Source organism: Dermacentor andersoni, chromosome 2, assembly GCF_023375885.2.
Source record: "Dermacentor andersoni chromosome 2, qqDerAnde1_hic_scaffold, whole genome shotgun sequence".
NCBI lineage: Eukaryota > Metazoa > Arthropoda > Arachnida > Ixodida > Ixodidae > Dermacentor > Dermacentor andersoni.
In genome coordinates this window covers 213,046,177-213,058,267 of record NC_092815.1, presented here as the reverse complement: position 1 = coordinate 213,058,267, position 12,091 = coordinate 213,046,177, and the positions used below count along the sequence as shown (strand labels likewise).

General features: G+C 43.7%; 1 long non-coding RNA gene across 1 annotated transcript; it reads right to left on the bottom strand.

The window, feature by feature from the left end:
* Positions 1 to 2,213: 2,213 nt before the first annotated feature.
* LOC126540152 (uncharacterized) lies at positions 2,214 to 5,731 on the bottom strand. The gene is made up of 3 exons (XR_008614608.1): positions 5,470 to 5,731; positions 3,454 to 3,512; positions 2,214 to 2,534 (listed from the first exon to the last, which is right to left on the bottom strand). It is a non-coding gene; the product is annotated as an uncharacterized lncRNA (long non-coding RNA).
* Positions 5,732 to 12,091: the final 6,360 nt, after the last annotated feature.

Here is a 12,091-nt window from a genome sequence, read left to right as displayed (position 1 = left end):
GCGAGACGGTTCCTGGAATGCGGAACACTCTACCTAGGAGGAACAGCGTCCTGGTTCGGATTATCCTTTCAGAAAATAAAAGTTTAGTTCTCTCGCTGTTACCTAAATCTACACAACAAATTCGTAGCTTGATAAAGAGCAGGTGTCCTTACTGAATTATACTGCGCAAACGAGCTGCTTCATGCATTCGCCCAGGAACTGGTGCACCTGCGCAGCAACCATGATTCACATGTTTCAGAGTGATACGGCATGATCACCGTTTGCATGCACTGTTGTGCCTGTAGACTCCAGCTAGCGTTGTTATACCTTATATTCAAATCGAAACAAATACTGGAATATCTCAAATGGCGCATTCTCGAATCTAATACTATTAGCAAAGACTAATCGAATTTTATTCAAAATTTTGATATGTTTGTACATTTTTAGAAAAAAACATAAACAACACTACATGGGCTCAGCATTTAGCTGTAAATACGCTGCTTCTCGCACGACGAAAAGTACTGTCGTCCTGCTGTTTGTGCTTGCCCTGAAAGCACTGATAAAAGTACCGAAACTGAGCTGCCCCTTATGTACACGATGAAGCGGAATCTACTATATGACGTCGTGCACGGGGACGAAATAAAGGCCCTTATTATTGGCCGCACCATGTCTCCTGCCTCTAGCGTCACAATAGGCCCAACAAATGTTCGTTAAGTGAAAGAATGTCAGAACATCAATCGCCTAACATGATGTATTTTCTCGTCGCCTCGACAAGGACACGAGCGTTGGAGAATTCTGTGTGCTTAGCGCCCGAAACAAGCAGACAAAGGAGAGATATACGCACACACGAAATACCGTTGTAGTGCCACGCAATGAAGCAGTCGCTGCACTGGCAGGAAATAGAATGCCAAAAGCGCTTGTCGGAAAAATAATCTTGTATGAGCCTTAGTGTAGGAGCAGGAATGTTGGTGGTCTTTAATGGAACTAATTGGTGCACAGGTTTCGTAATCGGCCCCACCTCGCAGTACACACCACGGCATACGGCCCACCCTGCACGAGCAACACGACTCAGAACACTTGGTTCACAGAATTTGTAGCACATATTTTGAATTGCCTTTGCTCTCTGACTCTATTTCCGCGACCACTTTTGCAGCGTGTTGATTTGAGGTAGTGTTAGAGATTCGCGGTAACAGCGCCTACCACGGGACAAAAAAGAATTCCTCGCCGCTAAACACTATGGAGGAACGTCCCTTCAAGAAACATATATATGGCACTAGGCAGCAGCAATAAACTGTGAAGTGGGTTGTAAGAAGCTGTCGGCAACGCTATGTGCATGGCGTGGATAAGAACTGTTGTGGTAGCGTTGCCAGGCGTGGAGGTGGGTAAACTGATATAATTCAGCTCGTCATGATGTCGGTCGTTCAGAGAAGGCGGGGTTCATTCTGTGCTGAATACTAGGAACGTCAGCGCCCAGCTTAGAAGAAATGCCTGCAGGCAGCGGTGTGTCGCAATATGGCTAATGAGGAAGCGCTGACTACCAGCTCGAGTTAACGAAAGGAAACGTCAAGCCTTATATCGGCGAACGATTCAACTCGATACCAAAAAAAAAGGAAAGGAGGTGATGACGATGAACAAATGTGTATGTGTGCATGTGTGCATGTGTGCGTGTGTGTGTACGCACGCTTGTATGCATTGCTACTGTAACAGCAACAGAGAAGGGAAGCTCCCTCAATGTAACCACGCGGGCATGACGCCGTGTGGGGCAAGCGCATCAGAAAAGATGAGTGTACTTTGTTGGACTATACGTGTTACGAACTGTTCCCGAAGTAGAAAGATTAGGCAATACGAAAGCCTTAAAGCGCGATCAGGACTCCGCTTAATGATTCCATCCTAATTGATTTACGCTATCGCACAAGGATTTGAGCAAGCCAACATTTCGATCCTGGTTCTGTGCTGGAATATGTAGGTCCATGAGGCAACGAGGACCGTCCTCGTTAGCAAAGGCCCGCCCCATTCGTCTGTGGTGTCCAGTAGTATACTCGAACCTGGAGAGCCGGTACAGCAAAGGACAAGCGCTCTTCATCTGTTCCTCATATGTTACGTAGCCGGGATGTTAATATATACGGTAATTACTTAAATTACGAAGCAATTGCAATCGCCCTTGAAGAATTCGCGTTTCTCGCTGTTTGAAGTTTGCTGTTAAAGAAACAGGCGTATTTCTTGATACGGTGGTGTAATGCGTTTTATTGTACTGATAACAAGCAGACGACTCCGAGGAAGCATTCAGTTATTGCTAATTAACGACCCCACAAGAGCCCCGACAGCGCCGGATATAGCACTGTTTGCAACGGCCCCCGCTACAGCCACAATTACGGCCGGAATGGCCTGCTCATCGGTTTCATCGCCGAAGCTGCCGACAGAGTTTTCGAGTGTCTTGAAAGCCTCGATGATGTCTTCACGGTGCTCCATGAGTGAACGGGAAATGTTTTCCGTGAGCTGTTTTGATGCGTCGTCTGTGTTCTTTGCCGGCTTGTTCAGCGTGGCTGCGTGAATTTCTGTAACGTCAAGCGAGAGAACGGCATGAAGCAAGTAACGCATGCCGGCATTCAAATATGCGGAGGACGGCGAAAAAAAAAAACTGAATGAATGACGTGTTTGAAGCTATGGTACGATAACGACAGTGCACCAATAGAAGGAATGCACGGTACCACAGCAATATTGCTGCAAAACGACGGCATTTTTACTGCGCATGAGAGTCTGATAAAGTGCCTTGGAGGTGGGGTTCTCTCCATCTCCAATATTGAAATATTCCCTTCGCGTCGCAACCAACCAGTGGGCTTAACGCGTCCCTCGCACGGAATCGAAAGGAAGTCAAATACCGGATACGCATGATTATCGCTTATTCCCCACAGTCGCTCTACGGATTCGCGCGCAGCGCGCGCCTGTCGTAAAATCAACAGAAATGCTCCATTAAAACTTAACTTAGGAAGTGAAAGGGCCGAAAGTGCGCACATACGTACAAAAGTAACTAAATCTTTGATGCCCTCGACCAATGGCAACTTAGTTAATTAGACAGCCATCGTCGCCTTTTTACTGAGGTTGATGTAAACTATGCCTCGTCTTTTCTCTAATAAGATATGAATTACAGGAAGAGATTTAGTCACCTGTAATGTACGACTATTCCTTTTTATGCGGTAGTAATAATAATATGAGAAATATTGTAAAGAGGGAAGCAGTCGCAGGTACAAAAACTTTTGTAGATCATGAGAGGCGTCACTTATGGTGTGTCACCGGCTGAGAAATTGCGAATATTATTGGTGCTTGTAAACATAAAGAAAAATTTTGAACTGAGCTTTTCCTGTGTCTCCAGGAGGAGAAAATATCCGCTCAACTAAAATTCGAGGGAACACTGAATGCATACGTTCGAACAAAGAAAGCACACATACGTGCGTTTTGCGCAGTGTTGGTACTTACGGCACAGATGCCCCAGGATGAAAAGGACCAAGATAACGTTGGACTTCATGGCGAATGTCCTGCGGTAAAGAATACCACGAAAGTTGTGATCGACATTACCCAGACCGTAATTCTCTCTGGTAAACTGCAGAAATTATTTTCGTGAAGGTTTTGGTTGTGGCTTCGGAGGTCTATCACGCCGTGCTAACCACGGTCTAAAGGCAGATGGCGAAATTGTTTTCTTCTTGTTTTCTGGCTCGCCGGTTACACACGTGAGTAATATTTTCGCTAGCCAAAAAAATTTCCGCGGTAGCAGGACGCCCTGTTATCACAACACAACCTTTTCTTGTGACAAGATCAGTTATTTTGCCTGCAAGAATCCAGAATTCGTTTTGTTTTGGAAGACTCGATGTTCGAATTTCGAAGTGAATGTTCTATTGCCTACTCTCCCGGGTTTGGCGTGAATGATGCTGCTGCTTCGACTGCTGCTGTTCGCTTCTGGGTCGGTCGGCATCTCAGCGGATGTATTTTTTTATATATATATACGAAAGTAAATTATGTGCACCGAAAGCAGCTGCCAGCAAACAGGCCCATATAACTCGTATTGGTTTACCGACAGTATACTGACCGTGAGCGAACCTTTATTCTGCCGTAATAATACAAAAACAATTCCAGCGTGAAATTTGAGCAGATAATGCGAGCTCATACATATCTCGAAAACACACCGACCTCCGAATTGAAGAGCAGGTTATATTGAATGGATTGTTTAATTTTCTGCCCCTTCATGGCCAGTCCCCCAAATAGATGTATGTTTAATAAGGTATGTTCCGCGGGCGCATAACAGTTACACAATGCTGATATGTAAAAAAAGAAAATATGCGCGGTACTACTTCTCTGTGCATACACCTGTCATCGCGATTGTTTCCTTGACAAGCATCACGCATCATTATTGTTCTCGTGACATCTCTGCGTAGGCGTCTGATACTATATACCAGCCTAATTTTGTGTTTGCATTTCGCCTTAGCTTGTGAGGTGCGGAGACCATAAAACATAACAGCTACGTGAGAATAGAGCTCTGTCCTTTGTGGTGGACAAAGAGTAACGTAGCAGTGAAGTTACACGTTACCGAGGGTGAATGCAAACACATTTGTATGCATAGGGTGAGTTGTAAATTGTTTTATTAACCGCTTAACTTAGGCTTCACTGCACATAGATTTCAAAATGTGCGTTGCGTCTGCACAAATCTATAAACTAGGAAACGACACCTGAATGGTGGTCGGTTCTAGCTATTTTCGTGAAAATCACTCCATAACGCAGATAACAGATTTTTGTAAAAGTTAGAAGTGTAGGCATGACAAGTTCGCGGACGCTGATGAAACGTAATTGACCCCTTTAGAAAGCGTTCTGTAGAATGCAAGACTCCAGGTACTCCGGTATCTCTTTATAACTCTAGATAACACTTCGTTTTTCAAGTGATGGTACGTTTTACCAAGAGACTACAAAACAAAGTGCTCCTCGGCGATGCCTTGGAGACCCGAGCAAAAGTAAAAGTTCGTGGTGCAAAGTATTTCCCGCTAGTCCAGCGCACGTGTCGAAGTGATTGTGTCAAAATATGTAGCGGTCATGCAATCAGTGTGACTTTATTTAACACATAAGCCACGGGGGTCCCTCTTTTGTATTCTGTTTACGTGATTAGATATATTTCTTTTAATCTCTGTACAGTACCAGTATTTCTTATTTTTAAAAATTAATTGGTTTACATTGCCTATACATTTGACAGTCTTAGTGCAGTCATTGCAACACGTATGTACTAAACGAATTATTAAAAAATTTAGCAAATCATAACATTAACATTGTGCGGCAAGTGCAAGCCCCTGATGCGAAGACAATCATTTAAATGCTGAACATCTCCCCCCACCTTTCCCCCTCTACATGAAGCAATTTTTCAGTCTAAATCTGTGCAGTGGTATTTTGTGCCACATAGCCTAGGTGTTACCATAAAAAAAGAAAGGAATGTTTACTAGAAATTCATCCCACCTTTTGCTATGTCCCACGCTAACGGGCGACGAAGATAGCAGGCTTGAGAGTTTTCGCTTCTGCCTCCACGGCAACGGCGTGAAGTGCGGAAACTGCTCTGGCGTTTTATACTTGGAAGCAAGCGGAGCGTTTCTTGCCCCTTCTGCGTTCCAGAAAACAGATAAAATTAAACAATAGCACACGCTCTATTGTCAGTGAATGAGCTCTTATCTATTCATAAATGCATTGCGCTGAGTGCTACACTGACGGAAGAAATAAAGAATCAACATAAAGGAACAAAATGTGGATGCACGTTTTCTTATGTTCGTTCTTTGGATATTCCGTCGCTGTAATATTAACCGCAGTACATTCGTGAACGTCCACTAACTAGCCCCGCTCATTGCTTTACTCTTATCTGTATTTTGAGAGGTTCATCGATATACGAAGTGACACCTACGAATGCAAATATTAGTGTTAGATTGGGCGTTTTTCTTTATTAGCGGTACTATTAAAAGGAAATCTTATAAATACAACGACATGTGAGGAATGACTCCGATACCCACTGTTATTTAATCAAACCTGTTGTACTTTATACCTAATGCAATGCGTGCACTCTGTTTTCCTTTCTCATTGCTTCGACAAAATGTATGTGTGACTCTCGAAATTTTGTGCACTGTTTACAATCTTAATTTTTTTACCCGGCCTAGTAGATGAGTAGCTATGGCTTACCTCGTTGTAGAATACACAAGATAATTAATTGGATTTATTTATTTGCTTATTTCATTTCAGAAGTAATGCCAGCCCCGATGGGGCCGTTGGCACGATCGGATAATACAGTGGAAAGACAAACAGTCCAGAGGAATAAAATTCATCTGATGTGAGGCAAGAAATAATGTATCACCCGCACACAAAGCCGTGGATGCCATACATCTGAAATAACCTAAAAACACAAGATATGGGAAAGAAAGAAGAAACGTAATAATAAATGCGGGACAGCGCTTGTGCAATACAGATAACATATATTGGGATTATGGCACTTGCTTAAACAACGGAGGACTGCAAGACAAATGTCTATTGACGCAAAAGCGTAGCCCCTGTCTGAGACAAGATACATAGTAATGCAAAAAAAAGAAACGGAAAGCCAGCAAGATTGTCTACTCAGTGCGCAGACGAACGATTACACGTCCGCACATTCAACTGTTTTTGCCGATAACAGATTTTGTTCGCTAAATGTGTGCAGAAATCACGAGGTTTTAAGGTCCCATTTGTTCACCCCCTAGAGTTCCTTTCAATGCCGGGGTACGTGGGACGCCGTGCGATCGACTCGACGCACCTGTCCTTGTGAATGTCCTAGCTATCCGTGGTAAATCAAAAAGACATATTTCAGCATGTCATTACGTCGTGCCGTCTGTAATAGCTCCAAATGTGAATAAATAATGGGGTTTCATGGGTCAGAACGGTGGTCTCGCTACGAGACACGCCGTGGTTTGGGAACTGTGGATCAACTTTGACCAGCTGGCGTTCTTTAAGATGCACCCAGCGTGCCGCACACGAGCGTCGTGCATTGTACCTGCAGGAAAATGCGACCGCCACTGCCGGTATTGAAACCGCGTTCTCGGACTCTTCAGATCTGCCCGTTTTAAAGGAGTGCTCGGAGAAATGTCTCAGCTGTGCGGATTATATATTGACACGTGTACTTATATTTATCGGGCGACCACGTTTCGCCGCCTAACAAATGTTATCGCACAGCGCGGGACGCGTCTGCATGTATCCGAAGTTTCTGGAAAGTTATCGATGCGTCTATCCGCTGTCTGTTGTCGCCGAACCTTGTGTTATCTGATTTCATCGCGTCCCTCGAATGTTGTCGAACTTTGTGGAAGGCATGCGGGTCCCAACGATTAGTCTGGAACGTTCGACGACTGATGTATAAAAACCGACGCGCTTGACCCGCTGATCGGATTTTCGACGATCGCCGACCGTGTTCGCCGCTATCTTTGTGCTGTAAGTGTAGCCTCTTTTTGTGGGCACAGGTTCGCAAAATTAAAGGTTAGTTTTGTCTTTCACAGTATTGCTACTGTGTTCTTCAACGTCACCACCACGTGACAATATCATCATCATCAGCCTGGTTACGCCCACTGCAGGGCAAAGGCCTCTCCCATACTTCTCCAACTACTCCGGTCATGTACTAATTGTGGCCATGTTGTCCCTGCAATCTTCTTAATCTCATCCGCCCACCTCAATTTCTGCCGCCCCCTGCTACGATTCCCTTCCCTTGGAGTCCAGTCCGTAACCCTTAATGACCATCGGTTATCTTCCCTCCTCATTACATGTCCTGCCCTTGCCCATTTCTTTTTCTTGATTTCAACTAAAATGTCATTAACTTGTTCCCTCACTCAATCTGCTCTTATCCCTTAACGTTACACCCATCAGAAAAGAGTTACATATATACGAACCTAATTTCCTTTCACTGGATGCGTTCGAGTTCTTTAACGCCGACTTGACTATGGGGATACTAGACTATTGAATAATATTCGAGGACGGGGGCGAATAAATTGCAGTAGCGTGCGGCAACCGAGAAGCGGTACTCCAGAAACAACAGTAGCCGGTGCAGAACAAGGAATCGGCATTTATTCTTTTGACGCACTTTTTATAGGCAGCGGCTAGAGGGGAAGCCGCTTACGAGTTAAAGTCGTAGCTACCGTTTCTGCGCAAATTTACTTTTATTTGCGATCTTGTGTACCAAGAGTGCATTTTAAATAATGCCAAATTTAATAGTTCGTGATCACGCTGACCACCAATCTCATGATATAGGATGCATTCTGCACTTATCCTTATATTTACTGGAATGTCGCATGTAAAGCTGTAAAAGGAAATTAAGAAAAAAGTGACCCTAGCAGTGATCCCTACGGGATTCCAGACTTCACTGATTGTGAATAGGAGCGTCATCAACAGTGACCAAACGTTTTCGAAAGAAAAGGTAAGCTTCAATCCATCTGAGTAGAGTGTCGATTTTTACAGTATAGGCTTATGTTTAGTTAAAACCTATGGATGAGAAACGCGGTCGAAAGCTTTGTGGAAGCCTAAGGAGATAACGTCAATTTGACCTTGCTTCTCTTTTAGCAGTTGTGTTGTAGTTCACACCGCTTTTCAGAACCTGTGTTGCCGATCGTATAGCAGGCGGTTTTGTTTTAAAAAATGACAAGTGCTAGAATGTGATGTGTTTTATAGCATGCGTGTATGTACGCAACAATGAAATGATCCTGTGTGAAGAACCGCTAAAGTTACTCATTTTTGTACTGGAATGATGTTTGCGAATTCCAGTAACGTGGAAGTTAGCCTAGTGACAGTGATTATGGGAGAAATGTGCTCCCACAGTGCTATGGGAGCAATCTGCTAAAGAACATTAAAACTCAGCGAATTACCGTCATTGTCTGTGAACAGCAGTAGAATTCGTCGAGCAAGTTCGCAAACTGTCACATATGATATTGAAGTCTACAGAAATATTACTCATTGGTTTCTTTTTAACGGCAGAATGTCGCCAGAACATTGCCGGGAACGAAAGCAGCAAATTGTTCATTGTGACATTGCGATGGTAGTCGACGTAGTAGTTCTGCGGAAACCCGCAAGGTGGATGTCTGATTTTCCGTTTATTCATTACTTCTCTCCACCTTGCGGGTTTCCGCAGAACTACTACGTCAACCACTTGCCTTGTTTCGTGTTGTCGACAAATTCGACTTCGCCCTGCCATCTGCTAGCCGCCTGGTTAGCTTAGATGGTAGAGCGGCTGCCCCGGTAAGGCGGTGGTCCCGGGTTCGAGTCCCAGACTAGGACAAATTTTTCTTCAGCTATGAGGCTTTTCTTTCGAGGAACCCGTATGGGGTTTCCTTTGTAACAATTACTACGAACGGGTGGATGTCTGATTTTCGTTTATTCATTACTTCTCTCCACCTTGCGGGTTTCCGCAGAACTACTACGTCAACCACTTGCCTTGCTTCGTGTTGTCGACAAATTCGACTTCGCCCTGCCATCTGCTAGCCGCCTGGTTAGCTCAGATGGTAGAGCGGCTGCCCCGGAAAGGCGGTGGTCCCGGGTTCGAGTCCCGGACTAGGACGAATTTTTCTTCAGCTATGAGGCTTTTCTTTCGAGGAACCCGTATGGGTTTCCTTTGTAGCAATTACTACGAACGAGTGGATGTCTGATTTTCCGTTTATTCATTGCGATGGTAGTCCTTCGAACTTTTGATTTCAACATCAAGTTGACTTCACAGAGTGGAAATCTCACGCATGCTATTCGGTAATCAGTTTTCTTCTTTTTTTTTCTTTAGTGCAGCTACCTCATTCTCTTGGCCTTTCGTTCCAAGCGTATAATTTTCTTGCTGACACGTGGGCGTTTACTTCGCAACACTTTTACATTCGTTACCAGAAATTCACGAACATGCCGTAGTACAATATTCTTGAAATAACAAAGGATCTGTAGTGCATGCATCTGTTTCGGAAAGTAGTGAAAACGCAGAAGAAATATTCACCGTGTGTGGACGTCGTCAGCTGTATAGGAAAGAGAATAATTTTGCACATTTCATAGGTGCGTCGAGTATGTGAAAGACACTGATTTATATTCAGGTATTCCGTCAAGTACGTGTACTTCAGAAGGTAGTTGGTGCATGTTGTTACTGACACAAAAGTGATCTAAGGCTGAACTCGAGGTGTGTTAGACGCACGGATGGAACAAACTTTAATGCGAAAAGCACATGCCAGGTTGCCAGCCCGAGCTCAGGCCACCCGGGCATTATGTGCCGTGAGACATAGCCTTTCCACCGCTGCCCGGGCCCTCTGGATAGCCCATAGTTTGTCGTGTAGTTCCGAGCTACTCAGAGCGCTTAGCCATCGCTCCTCGAGAAGGTCTGGTTTTATGTTGCCCTCTGCGTATATTGCTCTGATCTCTGTGCATTTCGGTAAGATGTGTGCCATCTCTGCGTGTTCGTGCTTGCAGAGCTTGCAGCTCAGCAGCGCTGGCGCTTCTTCTAGCTTTGTTAAACCGTAGAAGAGTACATTGTAAAGCAGAGTTTCAGCAGCACTGGATGCTCGCTCGGTAAGTTCACTATCGGAATTAAATGAAAGTTCAATCTCCGTTCAATACGATAGCAGATGAAAAGCAAAGAGATTATATTTCCTTACACAAATCGGACTTCATGTGACAGATTTCTTTTTTAATAAGGACAAAATTTTGTGCCGTAAGCCGGGCACCCTGTTGTCACAGCACAGTGACTGTTCTGGCGGCGGAAATCATCGTCCTCAATAGAAGACGTCAGATCTTCCCTGTGGTATACTTTTATCCTGCGATATTAGAGTAAATGGTCATTATAGTCTGCTATTAAAAGAAAAAGCCACCGTGAAAGAAATATTTAGACTACGTGTGTCATTTAAAACTTTATACACGACTAGTGTACGGAACGTGAGCGACCGCAATAGATAATTTAGAAGTTAGGATTCTAAATATTAAAAACTTTGCCATGCATTGCAAGATCTCACGTGACCTTCCGTTTTCGAATAGAAAATATACTTTAGAAAAACAATGCTAGACAAAGTACTAGTTCGCGACGTCTTAAAGTGATGGGCAGAAGTGCACGTTGAAATGGAACATTCTTAGCAACTAAAGTGCATGCTTAAAAAGGGTTGTGCCGGAAAAGTTGCATTTGAGCAATCCATGTGAGTTTGTACAACACGTAAGCTCTGTAGGCCTCTTCCTTCGCATGCTGTTCTAGTCATTAGATTAATATTAATAATGTGGTGTTCCTTCAAGAATCGATGGCTTTTTGTATAAGATCAAGTTTTCTTATTTGGCAAATAATTTGCTCTACATATACATTCTACAGACTAAACGCTCCTTGCGTTTACTAAGCGCTCCTTGAAGTGCAATATTTTTTCCCGTGGCAGTGACTCAGTGGCTATGACATTTTCCTACTGGAGACAACATGGATTACTGCAACATGCATTCACAGCGTTCATTACTATGTCATACAGAAAGGGGGTTGTGTAAATCACAAACAAGAAAAAGTCCGAAATTTTCCATTTCACACAACCTCTTCTGTACTATCACAAATAATTTTTACCTTTGCAGATGTTATAATAAATGTTAGTTTTTTTAATATTTTCCATTACCTTACAAGTGCTATACAACCGCACTCTTCTCAAAAGACACCCCTAACCGCCGGGGCTCCTTCCATTTCGACGTAGAGTCTGGACGCAACTAGTTGAGATAGAAGCAGGCAACCATAATTAATAAACAAATATGAAGTGGGTCTTCACTGCGGGAAAATTCTTCTGCAGCAGTAATTGAGCTCAGAGCAGGAGGAATCGCCGAAGTCTGTTGCCTTGTCTGTTTGTTTTTTTCTATTCTTTTCTTTTTTCTTTTTTGCGAGCGATTGTGCTTAGGCGGAAAAGACTGACTGACTGACTGAGTAATGCAGCGTACTCTAGTAATTTATGTCCCCTCTCGATTGGATGAAAAATATCGCATTTTTCCTTCGATTTCATATTTTATCACATACAGACGACGTAATATATTCGGAAAAAAATCGCCGACGATTACAATACTCCCTAATGAGACATTTGAGTGCAGATCTATACGTGTTTTCATTTCGCGA